This window comes from Pseudophryne corroboree, chromosome 2 (assembly GCF_028390025.1).
Source record: "Pseudophryne corroboree isolate aPseCor3 chromosome 2, aPseCor3.hap2, whole genome shotgun sequence".
In the NCBI taxonomy this organism is placed as follows: Eukaryota; Metazoa; Chordata; class Amphibia; order Anura; family Myobatrachidae; genus Pseudophryne; species Pseudophryne corroboree.
The window spans coordinates 808798164-808812544 of NC_086445.1; positions in this window are offsets into that span (position 1 = coordinate 808798164).

Below are 14381 nucleotides of genomic sequence, written 5' to 3' on the forward strand. Positions count from 1 at the left end.
GAAAAACAATTGTAATACGTTTTATTTATGCTGTCATGATGAGCTGTAGTCCCATCTGCCCCATTGCTCATCTGGCCCTGGGTGTGGTGCTCTTGGGATTATTGTTAGAATAGGGTTTTTTTTTCTCCATTTGTCCTGTTTGTTCTTTCTGTGTATCAAATATGTTAAGATGGACATAGAAAGGCGATCCAGTTTTGAGGATAACAGAGAGTAGGAAAGAGCAGATGAAGCACAGGAGGCTTAGCAGGAGTCAGGAGAGGACAGACTGCCTGTCAAAGGACAGAGGGGTCTATTCATGAAGCAGTGAAAAGTGTGGAGAGGTGAGCCAGTGGAGAAGATGCCCATGGCAACCAATCAGCATTGAAGTAACATTTATAATTTGCATACTATAAAATTATACAGAGCAGCTGATTGGTTGCTATGGGCTCACTTCTCCACTCATTTCACTGCTTCATGTTGTTTACAAAAGTGGACAAATGTGATGATATAGACTAGAGATATATGCTGTTCTGATCCATGTTTTCAATACAGTATACTGATATATGAATACTTTTTTTTCTCTCTGAACATTAATATTAAATGTGTCAGTAAGGTGTATTTAATATGACATGCATCATTTGTGAGAACTGGGAAATGCTTTTCAACTTCTTTAAAAAGTACCACTAGACATTAATGTCTACGGCTTATACAGACACCATAATAAATAATTATTTCTCGCCACAATTTATGAGGAGACGAGATTTTGGTCTCTGTGTATGTCATCCACACATGATTGACACAATACTGTGATACATTAAATGGTTGACTAATAGTAAGAGTAAAAATATTCACAAGCGGTAAGGTAATCACCCTTACCAATTACTAGTTTTCTTTTGAAAGAGGTTTCTTACATACCCCTCAGCAAAAAATACTTTTCCTAAAAATATTTCTCTTTTTTGTTGTATTGTGAGTAAAGTCTTATATATTTACCAACGTTTGAATAAAAGTTATATTTTTAAATTTTCTATACATATTGTACAAAGTGTGCCCCCAAAAAGGAGTATTTTCTTCTGGTATTTTTACCAGCCCCTTCTTGGGATGGCACCCTGTTTTGATTTATCTAGTATTACCCAAAATTCCTGGGGAGCACCGCCAACCCCGAGTTACATGTATGGGATTCTCCTCTGTCCCTCTTGTAATAGTTGGTCTTAGTATCATTCTCTTACCTTCCAAGTCTTGTACGGAATAAACCCCGGGCTGTCCCAGGTCTGACCTGGTTTGGACCCGATGTTCCAAACCTTAGGTCAGACCCAGGACTTAAGTGAAAAAGAGGTATAAATTATGACACGGTCCCCCCCCTGGTTATTATATAAAATAGTAATAGGACCCAGTTACTGCTGCAATTCTAACACGTTTCATTGTTAAGCAACTTCTCCAGAGAAATATTTAAAGCACTGTTGTATCACTGAGGTATCTTACAAAAACTTGCATTATTAATATTGATTTATCAATGAGTAGATTCATCTCCATTATAACTAGAGATAAGCGGGTTCGGTTTTACTCGGATTTGCTTGGATTTACCCGAATCTTCTTATTGGCTATCGGACGTCACTTGTTTTTGGTTATGCAATAAGAAAAATCCAGAAAATAAGAAATGGCGAAAATTCTGGCGTAAAGAACCGAGTAAATCCGAACCCGCTCATCTCTAATTATAACTATCCTCAAAGGAAATACTACACTACAATACTGCACTACACTACGGTATAATAAATTAAATTTTATTATGTTTATTTTAGAATACGTCCAGTCTCCTTACTAGAATATTTCTGATTCATGTGTGATTGTAGTCCCACAGTACATTTATACCTGCTCAAATATTGGTTATACATTACAGTATGTACCTTTTTCCTATTTGGCACATTAACTGGAAGTAAGAATACAAAGGTCCTTTGTAAGTCTCTTATCTACACCTTAAATAGGTAAGGAAGCACACTAACATTTGTCAAAGCCACTATGCCGAACAGAGCTGTAACTAGACTTTTTGGTGCCCTGTACCAAAAAGAGAATTAGGGCAACCCCCCCACCCCTCTCCCATTTTTGCAATAGGGACAAAAAAAGCACATGACTCGTAGGGAAGGGGAATGGCTAAACTGATCCCAGAGAAAGCACCTGCTATGATGCCCCTTCCCACATTCTGTTTTATATACACTGCTCAAGAAAAATAAAGGGAACACTTAAACAACACATCCTAGATCTGAATGAATGAAATATTCTTATTAAATACTTTGTTCTTTACATAGTTGAATGTGCTGACAACAAAATCACACAAAAATTATCAATGGAAATCAAATTTATTAACCCATGGAGGTCTGGATTTGGAGTCACACTCAAAATTAAAGTGGAAAAACACACTACAGGCTGATCCAACTTTGATGTAATGTCCTTAAAACAAGTCAAAATGAGGCTCAGTAGTGTGTGTGGCCTCCACGTGCCTGTATGACCTCCCTACAACACCTGGGCATGCTCCTGATGAGGTGGCGGATGGTATCCTGAGGGATCTCCTCCTAGACCTGGACTAAAGCATCCACCAACTCCTGGACAGTCTGTGGTGCAACGCGGCGTTGGTGGATGGAGCGAGACATGATGTCCCAGATGTGCTCAATTTGATTCCGGTCTAGGGAATGGGCGGGCCAGTCCATAGCATCAATGCCTTCGTCTTGCAGGAACTCCAGCCACATGAGGTCTAGCATTGTCTTGCATTAGGAGGAACCCAGGGCCAACCGCACCAGCATATGGTCTCACAAGGGGTCTAAGGATCTCATCTCGGTACCTAATGGCAGTCAGGCTACCTCTGGCGAGCACATGGAGGGCTGTGTGGCCCCCCAAAGAAATGCCACCCCACACCATTACTGACCCACTGCCAAACCGGTCATGCTGGAGGATGTTGCAGGCAGCAGAACGTTCTCCTTGGCGTCTCCAGACTCTGTCACGTCTGTCACATGTGCTCAGTGAGAACCTGCTTTCATCTGTGAAGAGCACAGGGCGCCAGTGGCGAATTTGCCAATCTTGGTGTTCTCTGGCAAATGCCAAACGTCCTGCACGGTGTTGGGCTGTAAGCACAACCCGCATCTGTGGACGCCAAGCCCTCATACCACCCTCATGGAATATATTTCTGATTGTTTGAGTAGACACATGCACATTTGTGGCTTGCTGGAGGTCATTTGGAGGGCTCTGGCAGTGCTCCTCCTGTTCCTCCTTGCACAAAGGCGGAGGTAGCGGTCCGGCTGCTGGGTTGTTGCCCTCCTACGGCCTCCTCCACGTCTCCTGATGTACTGGCCTGTCTCCTGGTAGCGCCTCCATGCTCTGGACACTACGCTGACAGACACAGCACACCTTCTTGCCACAGCTCGCATTGATGTGCCATCCTGGATGAGCTGCACTACCTGAGCCACTTGTGTGGGTTGTAGACTCCATCTCATGCTACCACTAGAGTGAAAGCACCGCCAGCTTTCAAAAGTGACCAAAACATCAGCCAGAAAGCATAGGAGCTGAGAAGTGGTCTGTGGTCACCACCTGCAGAACAACTCCTTTATTGGGGGTGTCTTGCTAATTGCCTATAATTTCTACCTGTTGTCTATTCCATTTGCACAACAGCATGTGAAATTGATTGTCAATCAGTGTTGCTTCCTAAGTAGACAGTTTGATTTCACAGAAGTGTGATTGACTTGGAGTTACATTGTGTTGTTTAAGTGTTCCCTTTATTTTTTTTGAGCAGTGTATATTATTATAACACACATTTATAGAACACTGAAAGAAAATTGATTTAGAAACAAATCCTCTTTGCATTCCATTCCTACTCATTGATCTTTTTTGATCCATACTTGCAGGGACGGATTGTCCACTCGCTTCACCGGGGAGAGTCCCAGTGGACCGAGCGGTGTGTGGCGCTGTCTGTCATACGTGGCCCCGCCCTCCGCCAACTTATATCAATGAATTGTTTGCTCCAGCCACCAGCCGCTATAAGAGGCCCCACCCTCCCCAGCCGGCTGTCAGGAAAAGGAGATGCGCCCAACTACTGTCTGCACCGCACCCACCCACTCCCGCACCCACCCTCTCCCGCACCCACCACGATCACCTGTTGCCGCTGGGGAGCTGTGTAAGCGTCCAAGGGAGTGTCCGCCATGGCTGTCAGCAGGAAGGGAGAGATCATTGCCAGCTCCCCGCTCGAAGCTGCTGCTGCTCCCGCACTGCTGGGAGGCTATCAGCCCTGCACAGTGGCGCTGTCTGTGGTGGAACACTGTGCAGGGCTGACAGCCTCCTTCCTATCCCGCTGCTGCTACTCCCGGGCAGAGGGAGGGGGGGAGCACTGAGATAGCTGCAGCACCAGCAGCTATCTATAGAACTCTGGCTGCATAAGACCCCTTTTAAGGCAGCATAAATGACCCCTTGCATAAATGACCCCTTTTAATGCAGCATAAATGACCCCTTGCCCACTTTTTTTTTTTCCCCAGCGGCAGAGATAGCTGCAGGGAGCTGATCCAGTCAGGCGCTTCGGAAACTGGTCCAGTCCGGGTTTCAACGAATCCCCACCGCTGCTGACAGTGGGTGAGTCACTGTTACTCACTGTACAGCAGCCACCCACCTGCCTTCGATACAGGCTGCTCTCTCTCCCATCTCCCATGTGAGTAACGGATGCTACTGTGCTGTGTAATGTGACTAGCAGCCGCTATGGTGCTGTGTAATGTGAGTAAAGGCCGCTATGGTGCTGTGTAATGTGAGTAAAGGAAGCTACTGTGCAGTGTAATGTGAATTGTTTATTATTTATTTATTTATTAACTTATTAACAGTTTCTTATATAGCGCAGCATATTCCGTTGCGCTTTACAATTAGAACAACAGTAATAGAACAAAACTGGGTAAAAACAGACAGACATAGAGGTAGAAAGGCCCTGCTCGCAAGCTTACAATCTATAGGGAAATAGGCATAGATACACAAGGATAGATGCTACCTATTGCATAATGGTCCACCAGATTGCTAGGTTCTTAATGGGTTGTATGATGATACCCCACAAAGTTATCCAAGTGTCAGGAGGGTGTGAGACTAAAGAAAGACAAGATATGTGATGTTATGAATACTCTACAGAGGATGTAATTAGATAGGGAAGCATTGAAGGTTATGTGGGTGGGTCTGGAATTTGATAGGCTTGTCTGAAGAGGTGAGTTTTCAGGGAACATTTAAAGGTTTGGAGACTAGAGGCAAGTCTTACTGTGCGTGGGAGGGCATTCCACAGAGTGGGTGAAGCCCGGATAAAGTCCTGTAATTTTGAGTCTGAACAAGTAATGCGTGTGGATGAGAGACGTAGATCTTGTGCAGAGCGGAGAGGTCGGGTAGGGAGATATTTTGAGACAAGTGAAGAGATGTATGTTGGTGCAGTTTGGTTAATAGCCTTGTATGTGAGTAAAAGTATTTTATATTTAATACGGTAGAATACCGGTAACCAATGGAGGGACTGACAGAGCGGATCTGCAGACGATGAACGTCTGGCAAGGAAGATTAACCTCGCAGCTGCATTCAAAATGGATTGTAGTGGTGAGAGCCTATGTTTGGGAAGACCGGTCAGGAGACTATTACAATAATCAATGCGGGAGATAATGAGAGCATGGATTAGAGTTTTTGCTGTGTCTTGTGTAAGATAAGGGCGTATTTTGGATATGTTTCTTAGATGTATGTAACATGATCTTGAGACAGATTGAATGTGGGTAACAAAGGACAGTTCAGAGTCAAGAATGACACCTAGGCAGCGAGCTTGTGGGGTAGGGGTGATTGCAGAGTTCTCAACAGTGATAGAGATATCAGGTTGGAAACTACTATTGGCCGGTGGAAATATAATTAAAAGAGAGTAGCCGGGAAGCCCAGTATGAGCTGACACTCAATACCTTCTCTGGCTTATGGAAGGGTTAACAGTAACACTCCAGAGGGAGGGGGGCTGAAGGGGCAGCATGTTTTTTTAAATAGGAGACCCTCAGAGTGTAAGTTGTCCATTATCAAAGAAGCGAGTCAGGAGAACATTCTGGCTCTGTAATGTTCCGATATATCTGAAGCGGCTTCACTTCATCTCATCGTTCTACTGGTCATGAGTGCTAGTATCGGTGAGTTTAACTTCCTATTTTTATTTTCTTGAAGTTGTCTTTCTGTTGTGACTTTGACTTTTTTATCATTATATTCTTGTAACTTTCTTTTTTCTGTAACATAAGCTTTGAAGTGTTTTACTTGAATTAAATAATCTAATTTTAGATCTGGTTACTGTTGTGTATCCAATCCAACTCTCTGAAAGAGGCGTTACCAAAATATTAATAATTCTAGGTGCAGGCAAAAGCCGTAAGTTTGCCTTGGGTCATACCCTAAACGTTTGTACTTTGGCTGGTGGCAGTGATTTTGTGTGAAATAAACACACGCGCTCAGGTGTCCAGTAAAGGTGTCACGTGGCAGGGATTTGCAGATTGGCGTATCTGGGGAATCGCCGTGCCTAGGATCGTGACAAACTTTGTGACGACGCTGCCGGCCAATTCCACAAATACGCCAATTTGAGAATTGCCGCATGCGCCGTACGGGGGTCACTTTTGACACACGGGATTATTTAAATACTTTCAGCTGCCACCAGCAAAGACTTTTCAACGTATTACGGACATTGCAGGCGTCTTTAGCTTTACCTGTCACACACACACTGCAATACTTAGAAAAATAGATAGGCGTGAGCCACACAGGCGTTGGAGTTCATAAGAACAACAGGATCAGAACTAAAATTAGGATTTTAATTTCAAGAATACTTCAGAGCTTTGGTTACAAAAAGGTTACAAAGATTATTAAGAATATTTTAAAAACACACACAGAATACAGCAATCTCAATAAATGAAAAGAAAAGAAAAACTTACAGAAACCTTTACACTTACGCAAACAAGTTTTAAGTATTTCTGTTGTGGGGGACTTCACAGAAACTCAGGTCACCTCCAGCATACTAGCTGTATCCCCAAGAGATCACACCTCCTATTTTCATGAGTGGGACAGATATAGTCTCCAGCTTCATCAGGCCCCCTCCCTTGGGATTTTTAACCACTTTCCTGTATTTCCTGAATTGGTACTATTATGTGCCCACGCCCCTTTCCCATGAAGCCATGCCCCTATATATTTGATCCGCGCCTCAGGCACGCTCTGTCCCTATTTTCAGTTGGGGGACGCCAATGGAAAATTTCGCCCTGAGCGCCCCTGGATCTTGTATTGCTAAACCCAGCCATGTTACTGCATCTACCTGGCGCAACGTGTATAAGATGCTCTACCTGGTGTAATGTGTATAAGGGGCTACCTGGCGCAGTGTGTATAAGGGCTCTACCTGGTGCAAAGTGTATAAGAAGCTCTACCTGGTGCAATGTGTATAAGGGTCTACCTGGTGCAATGTGTAAGAAGCTCTACCTGTTGCAATGTGTATAAGGTGCTACCTAGCTAAATGTGTATAAGAGGCTCTAGCTGGTGCAAAGTGTATAAGGGGCTACCTGGTGCAGTGTGTATAAGGGACTTTACCTACAGCAAAGTGTATAAGAAGCTATACCTGGTGCAATGTGTATAACGGGCTCTACCTGGTGCAATGCGTATAAGGTGATACCTAGCACAATGTGTACAAGAGGCTCTAGCTGGTGCAATGTGTATAACGGGCTCTGCCTGGTGCAAAGTGTATAAGAGGCTCTACCTGGTGCAATGTGTAGAAGGGTCTACCTGGTGCAATGTGTATAAGAAGCTCTACCTGGTGCAATGTGTATAAGGTGCTAACTTGCTTAATGTGTATAAGAGGCTCTAGCTAGTGCACTGTGTATAAGGGGCTACCTGGCGCAGTGCATATAAGGGACTCTACCTGGTGAAAAGTGTATAAGGTGCTACCTAGCATAATGTGTATAAGAGGCTCTAGCTAGTGCAATGTGTATAATGGGCTCTACCTGGTGCAAAGTGTATAAGGTGCTACCTAGCACAATGTGTATAAGAGGGTCTAGCTAGTGCAAAGTGTATAACGGGCTCTACCTGGTGCAAAGTGTATAAAGAGGTTCTACCTGGTGCAATGTGTATAAGAGGCTGCTTGGTGCAATGTATATAAGATGCAATGTATATAAGTAATCTCACCTACTTTGGTATTGGCTCTGCCTACAGTTGGTTCGGTGCCGCCCACATGAGGCCACTTCTAGATTTTTTTCCAGGACCACTTTTGTTTCCCAATCCGCCCCTGCATACTTGCCTACCCTCCCGGAAGCTGCGGGCGGCTACTGATTTTTCGGGTAGTCCCCAGCAGCCCCGGAAGGGTAGGTCAGTTTTCCGCATCCCACAGATTCCTGCCAGCTTTACTAGGATGGGTCGAAATGAATGGCTTATCTGCACCGGGGCGGGACTAATTGCGTCATTTAGCCCATACCCGCGGACCAGCGAATAACCGGTATTTCTCATACGTCCAAGAGGATGCTGGGGTCCACTTCATGACCATGGGGTATAGACGGTTCCGCAGGAGCCATGGGCACTCTTAAGACTTTTCAATGTGTGTGAACTGGCTCCTCCCTCTATGTCCCTCCTCCAGACCTCAGTTTTAGAAATGTGCCCAGGCAGACTGGATGCACTCTAGGGAAGCTCTACTGAGCTTCTCTGAAAAGACTTATGTTAGGTTTTTTATTTTCAGGGAGAACTGCTGGCAACAGGCTCCCTGCTTCGTGAGACTGAGGGGGCAGAAGTAGGAACCAACTTCCTGAAGAGTTTCATGGTTCTGCTTCTGGCTGACAGGACACCATTAGCTCCTGAAGGGTACTGAGCGCTAGCCGTGTCTAGATGCTCACTCCCACAGCACGCCGTCACCCCCTCACAGAGCCAGAAGTCAGAAGACAGGTGAGTAGAAGAAGACATCTTCTATCAAGAAAAGTGACGGCTGAGGTACAGCGCGGCTGGCGGGAGCGCAGCGCGCCATTGCTGCCCACACACACAGGTACTGCAGGGTGCAGGGCACGGGGGGAGGGGGGGGGCGCCCTGGGCAGCAAAAACACCTCTATAAACTGGCAAAAAGGGGGCATAAGATGCCCAGGCACAGCCCTACCCCCGCCAGTATAAATATTATGAAGTTTCTGAGGTAAAAAGGGCGGAGCTTCTTCCTCAGGCAGCCAGCACACTGCTCAGTGCCATTTTCTCTCTCCTCAGGCTGCAGAGACATCGCTGGTCCTCCTTCACTTCTGACTACAAGTATCAGAGTGCAAAACAGGGGGGGGGGCACAAGCGAATTTGGTGCTTTACAAGTGTGTTTTACTGTGTAAACAGCGCTGCATGTCAGTGGGCATTCTGTGTTCACAGGCATTAAATACTGGCGCTGGGGTTGTGAGCTGGCTGCTCCTAAACTGTGTCCCTCTGACAGAATTTACTGTGGGTCTGTCCCCTATAAGTCCCAGTGTGTCTGTGTGTGTGTTGTACACGTGTGTAAGACATGTCAGAGGCAGGGAATTCCTCCCCGGAGGAAACCATTTTAGAGACACAGAAGTGTAATGTGGTGGCGCTGCCGGCACACCAAGAGCCTGCATGGGTGAAAGAAATACGTGATAGTATGCATCATATCAATAGGAGATTATATAAGTCTGAATCTCATGCTGAGTGCTGGAGAAAATCTGTGGAGGATGTGATTTTTCAGGGCTCTGTTCTTTCATCCGCAGGCGACCCCTCTGGGTCGCATAAGAGACCATTTGCGAATATTGTGAATACTGATACCGACACGGACACTGATTCTTGTGTCGACGATAATGACTCCAGAGAAATAGATCATAAATTGGCAAAAAATATACAATATATGATTGTGGCTATAAGGGAAGTTCTGGAAGTCACGGAAGCCACTCCTGTACCTCAGGAGAAGGCTTATTTCTATAAAGAAAAGAAATCTAAGGTCACTTTCCCTCCTTCCCATGAGCTTAATACACTCTTTGAAGGGATGTGGGTGAATCCCGAAAAGAAATTTCGTATTCCCAAGAGAATTCAGATAGCTTATCCTTTCCCGGTGGAGGACAGGAAAAAATGGGAGTCACCCCCTTTGTTAGACAGTGCACTGTCTAGGTTGACAAAGAAGGTAATTCTCCCTGCACCTGGCACGGCTTCACTAAAAGAGCCGGCAGACCGAAAGATGGAAACTACATTGAAATCCATTTATGTTGCCAATGGTACGCTGCTCAGGCCCACAATTGCTTGAACGTGGGTGAGTCGCACTATTGAAAAATGGTCAGAAAGCGTGTCATCAGAAATTGACACGATTGATAAAGATGAAATACTCCTTAAGTTAGGGAATATCAAGGACGCTGCCGCATACATGCTAGAAGCGATGAAAGATATTGGATTCTTGAGTTCACAAGCCGCTACCATGACAGTATCGGCTCGGCGGGCGTTGTGGATTCGCCAGTGGAACGCGGATGCAGATTTCAAAAGAAATATGGAGGCTCTCTCCCATATAAATGTGAGGCCTTATTTGGCGATGGACTGGATGCGTTAGTCTCGGCGGCTACCGCAGGTAAGTCGACATTTTTGCCCTCTATGCCTGTACCGGCAAAATAGACACATGCAGTCCTTTCGGCCCAATAAATACAAAAAAGCGAGAGGTTCCCCCTTCTTTGCGGGTAGGGGAAAGGGAAAGAAGTCCACAGCAGCTTCAGGTTCCCAGGAGCAGAAGTCTACCCCTACTTCTGCCAAATCTTCAGCATGACGCTGGGGCTCCTTTGTGGGAGGCCGCTCGGGGGGGGGGGGGGGGGGGGGCACGTCTCAAACTGTTCAGCCAAGGTTGGATTCTGTCTGGCCTGGATCCCTGGGTGTAGCAAATAGTGTCCCAGTGATACAAGCTGGAGTTTCAAGACGTTCCCCCATGCCGATTTTTCAAATCGACCTTGCCAGCTTCTCTTCCAGAAAGGGAAGCAGTAACAGCGGCAATCCAAAAATTATGTCAGGATCAGGTCATAGTCCTGGTACCTTTGTCACAACAAGGGGAGGGGTTTTTGTCAAGCCTTTTTGTAGTTCCGAAGCCGGACGACTCGGTCAGACCGATCCTAAACCTGAAAAATCTGAATCTGTACTTGACACGATTCAAGTTCAAAATGGTATCACTGAGGGCAGTGATTTCCAGTCTGGAGGAGGGGGAGTACATGGTGTCTGTAGACATAAAAGATGCTTACCTGCATGTTCCCATTTATCCTCCTCACCAGGCTTATCTGAGATTCGCGGTTCAGGATTGCCATTACCAATTCTAGACGTTACCTTTCGGTCTCTCCACGGCGCCGAGGGTATTCACCAAGGTGATGGCGGAGATGATGGTTCTCCTGCGTCAAAAAGGAGTCAATATAATTCCTTATCTAGACGATCTCCTGATAAAGGCGAGATCCAGGGAGCAGTTGTTACAAAACATCACACTCTCCCTGTCAATACTCCAACAACACGGTTGGATCATAAATTATCCAAAGTCACAGTTGGAACTAACGACAAGATTGTCTTTTCTCGGGATGATTCTGGACACAGAAGTTCAGAGAGTATTTCTTCCGGTGGAAAAGGCTCTGGAAATCCAGAAAATGGTAAAACAGATATTGAAACCATCGAGTGTGTCGATCCATCAGTGCATTCGGTTGTTGGGGAAGATGGTGGCGGCCTACAAGGCAATACAGTTTGGCAGGTTCCATGCCAGGGTATTCCAGTGGGACCTGTTGGACAAGTGGTCGGGATCCTACCTACACATGCACCGGAAGATAATCCTGTCGTCAAAAGCCAGGATTTCGCTCCTGTGGTGGCTACACAGTTCTCACCTACTAGAGGGACGCAGGTTCGGGATTCAGGACTGGATCCTGGTAACCACGGATGCAAGTCTCCGAGGCTGGGGAGCTGTCACTCAGGGGGAAAGCTTCCAAGGAAAATGGTCAAGTCAGGAAGCCTGCCTTCACATAAACATTCTGGAATTGAGAGCCATTTACAACGGCCTTCAACAAGCGGTCCATCTTCTTCAAGATCATTCCGTGCAGATCCAGTCAGACAATGTAACAGCAGTCGCGTACATAAACAGGCAGGGCGGAACGAAAAGCAGAGCGGCAATGGCAGAGGTGACTAAGATCCTCCTCTGGGCAGAAAGACATGTAAAGGCTCTGTCTGCAATTTTCATCCCGGGAGTAGACAACTGGGAAGCAAACTTCCTCAGCAGACATGATCTCCATCCAGGAGTGTGGGGCCTCCACCAAGAAGTCTTCGCAGAGGTGACAAGTCTTTGGGGAGTTCCTCAAGTAGACATGATGGCATCTCGTCTCAACAAAAAGCTTCAGAAATATTGTTCCAGGTCGAGAGACCCTCAAGCAATAGCAGTGGATGCGCTAGTGGCCCAGTGAGTGATCCGGTCGGTGTATGTCTCCACTTCCGCTGATCCTAAAGGTGCTCAGGATCATAAGGAGAACAAGAGTTCAAGCAATCTTCATTTCCCCAGACTGGCCAAGGAGGGCTTGGTACCCAGATCTTCAGGAGTTGCTCATAGAAGATCCTCGGCCTCTTCCTCTTCGCGAGGACCTGCTGCAGCAGGGGCCGCGCGCGTATCAAGACTTACCACGGCTACGTTTGACGGCATGGCTGTTGAGCGCCGGATCCTAGCCCGTAAGGGTATTCCCAAGGAAGTCATCCCCACCCTTATTCAGGCCAGGAAAGGAGTAACGTCGAAACATTACCACCGTATTTGGAGGAAATATTTGTTTTGGTGTGAAACATTACCACCGTATTTGGAGAAAATATTTGTTTTGGTGTGAATCCAAGAAGGCTCCTATGGAAGAGTTTCAGTTGGGACGTTTTCTCCATTTTCTGCAGGCTGGTGTGGAGGCGGGCCTCCGATTGGGGTCAATCAAGGTCCAGATTTCGGCCTTGTCAGTGTTCTTCCAAAAACAATTGGCCTCTCTTCCAGAGGTTCAGACCTTCGTGAAAGGGGTTCTGCACATCCAGCCTCCATTTGTGCCTCCAGTGGCACCATGGGACCTTAATGTGGTGTTGCAGTTTCTTCAATCGGATTGGTTTGAGCCTCTACAAGAGATAGAGTTGAAGTGTCTCACTTGGAAAGTGGTGATGCTTTTGGCATTGGCATCTGCACGACGGGTGTCTGAGTTGGGGGCCTTGTCTCACAAGAACCCTTACCTGATCTTCCATGAAGATAGGGCAGAGTTGAGGACTCGTCAACATTTTCTTCCAAAGGTGGTTTCATCTTTCCACATAAACCAACCTATTGTGGTGCCAGTAGTTACTGACATGTTCACTGAGTCAAAGTCTCTAGATGTGGTTAGAGCTTTGAAGATTGATGTCGCTAGAACAGCTCGAATACGGAAAACAGAGTCTTTGTTTGTCCTGTATGCTCCCAACAAGATTGGGTGTCCTGCTTTCAAGCAGACTATTGCGCGTTGGATCAGAAGTACGATTCAGCACGCTCATACTACGGCTGGATTGCCGTTACCGACGTCGGTGAATGCCCATTCTACTAGGAAGGTGGGCTCATCCTGGGCGGCTGCCCGGGGTGGTCTCGGCAATGCAACTTTGCCGAGCAGCTACTTGGTCGGGGTCAAACACATTTGCAAAATTCTACAAGTTTGACACCTTGGCCGATGAAGACCTGAAGTTCGGTCAATCGGTGCTGCAGGGTCATCCGCACTCTCCCGCCCATACTGGAGCTTTGGTATAAACCCCATGGTCATGAAGTGGACCCCAGCATCCTCTAGGACGTATGAGAAAACAGGATTTTGATACCTACCGGTAAATCCTTTTCTCCTAGTCCATAGAGGATGCTGGGCGCCCATCCCAGTGCGTACTTTACCTGCAGTTTTGTTTATTAAAGTTACACAGGTTGTGTTTTATTAGTTTCAGCATGTTGCTGTAATTGGTTCATGCCTGTTGGCGTGTGTTAAGCCATGTTGTGCAACATGGTTGAGGTGTGAGCTGGTATGTATCTCACTATTAGTATTAAAGTAAATCCTTTCCTCTAAATGTCCGTCTCCCTGGGCACAGATCCTATAACTGAGGTCTGGAGGAGGGGCATAGAGAGAGGAGCCAGTTCACACCCATTGAAAAGTCTTAAGAGTGCCCATGGCTCCTGCGGAACCGTCTATACCCCATGGTCATGAAGTGGACCCCAGCATCCTCTACGGACTAGGAGAAAAGGATTTACCGGTAGGTATCAAAATCCTGTTTTCTTTGCCTTAGGGGCGGAGCCTAATGACATATCAGTTCGGCCCCGCCCCCCGAAGTAGCCTGTTGTGTCTCCTCTCCGGGCTTCTCCCGGAGAGGAGACTTAAAAGGTAGGAAAGTATGATTTGATTCTGCATAAAAACTGAGATTTTAACAATATGAAG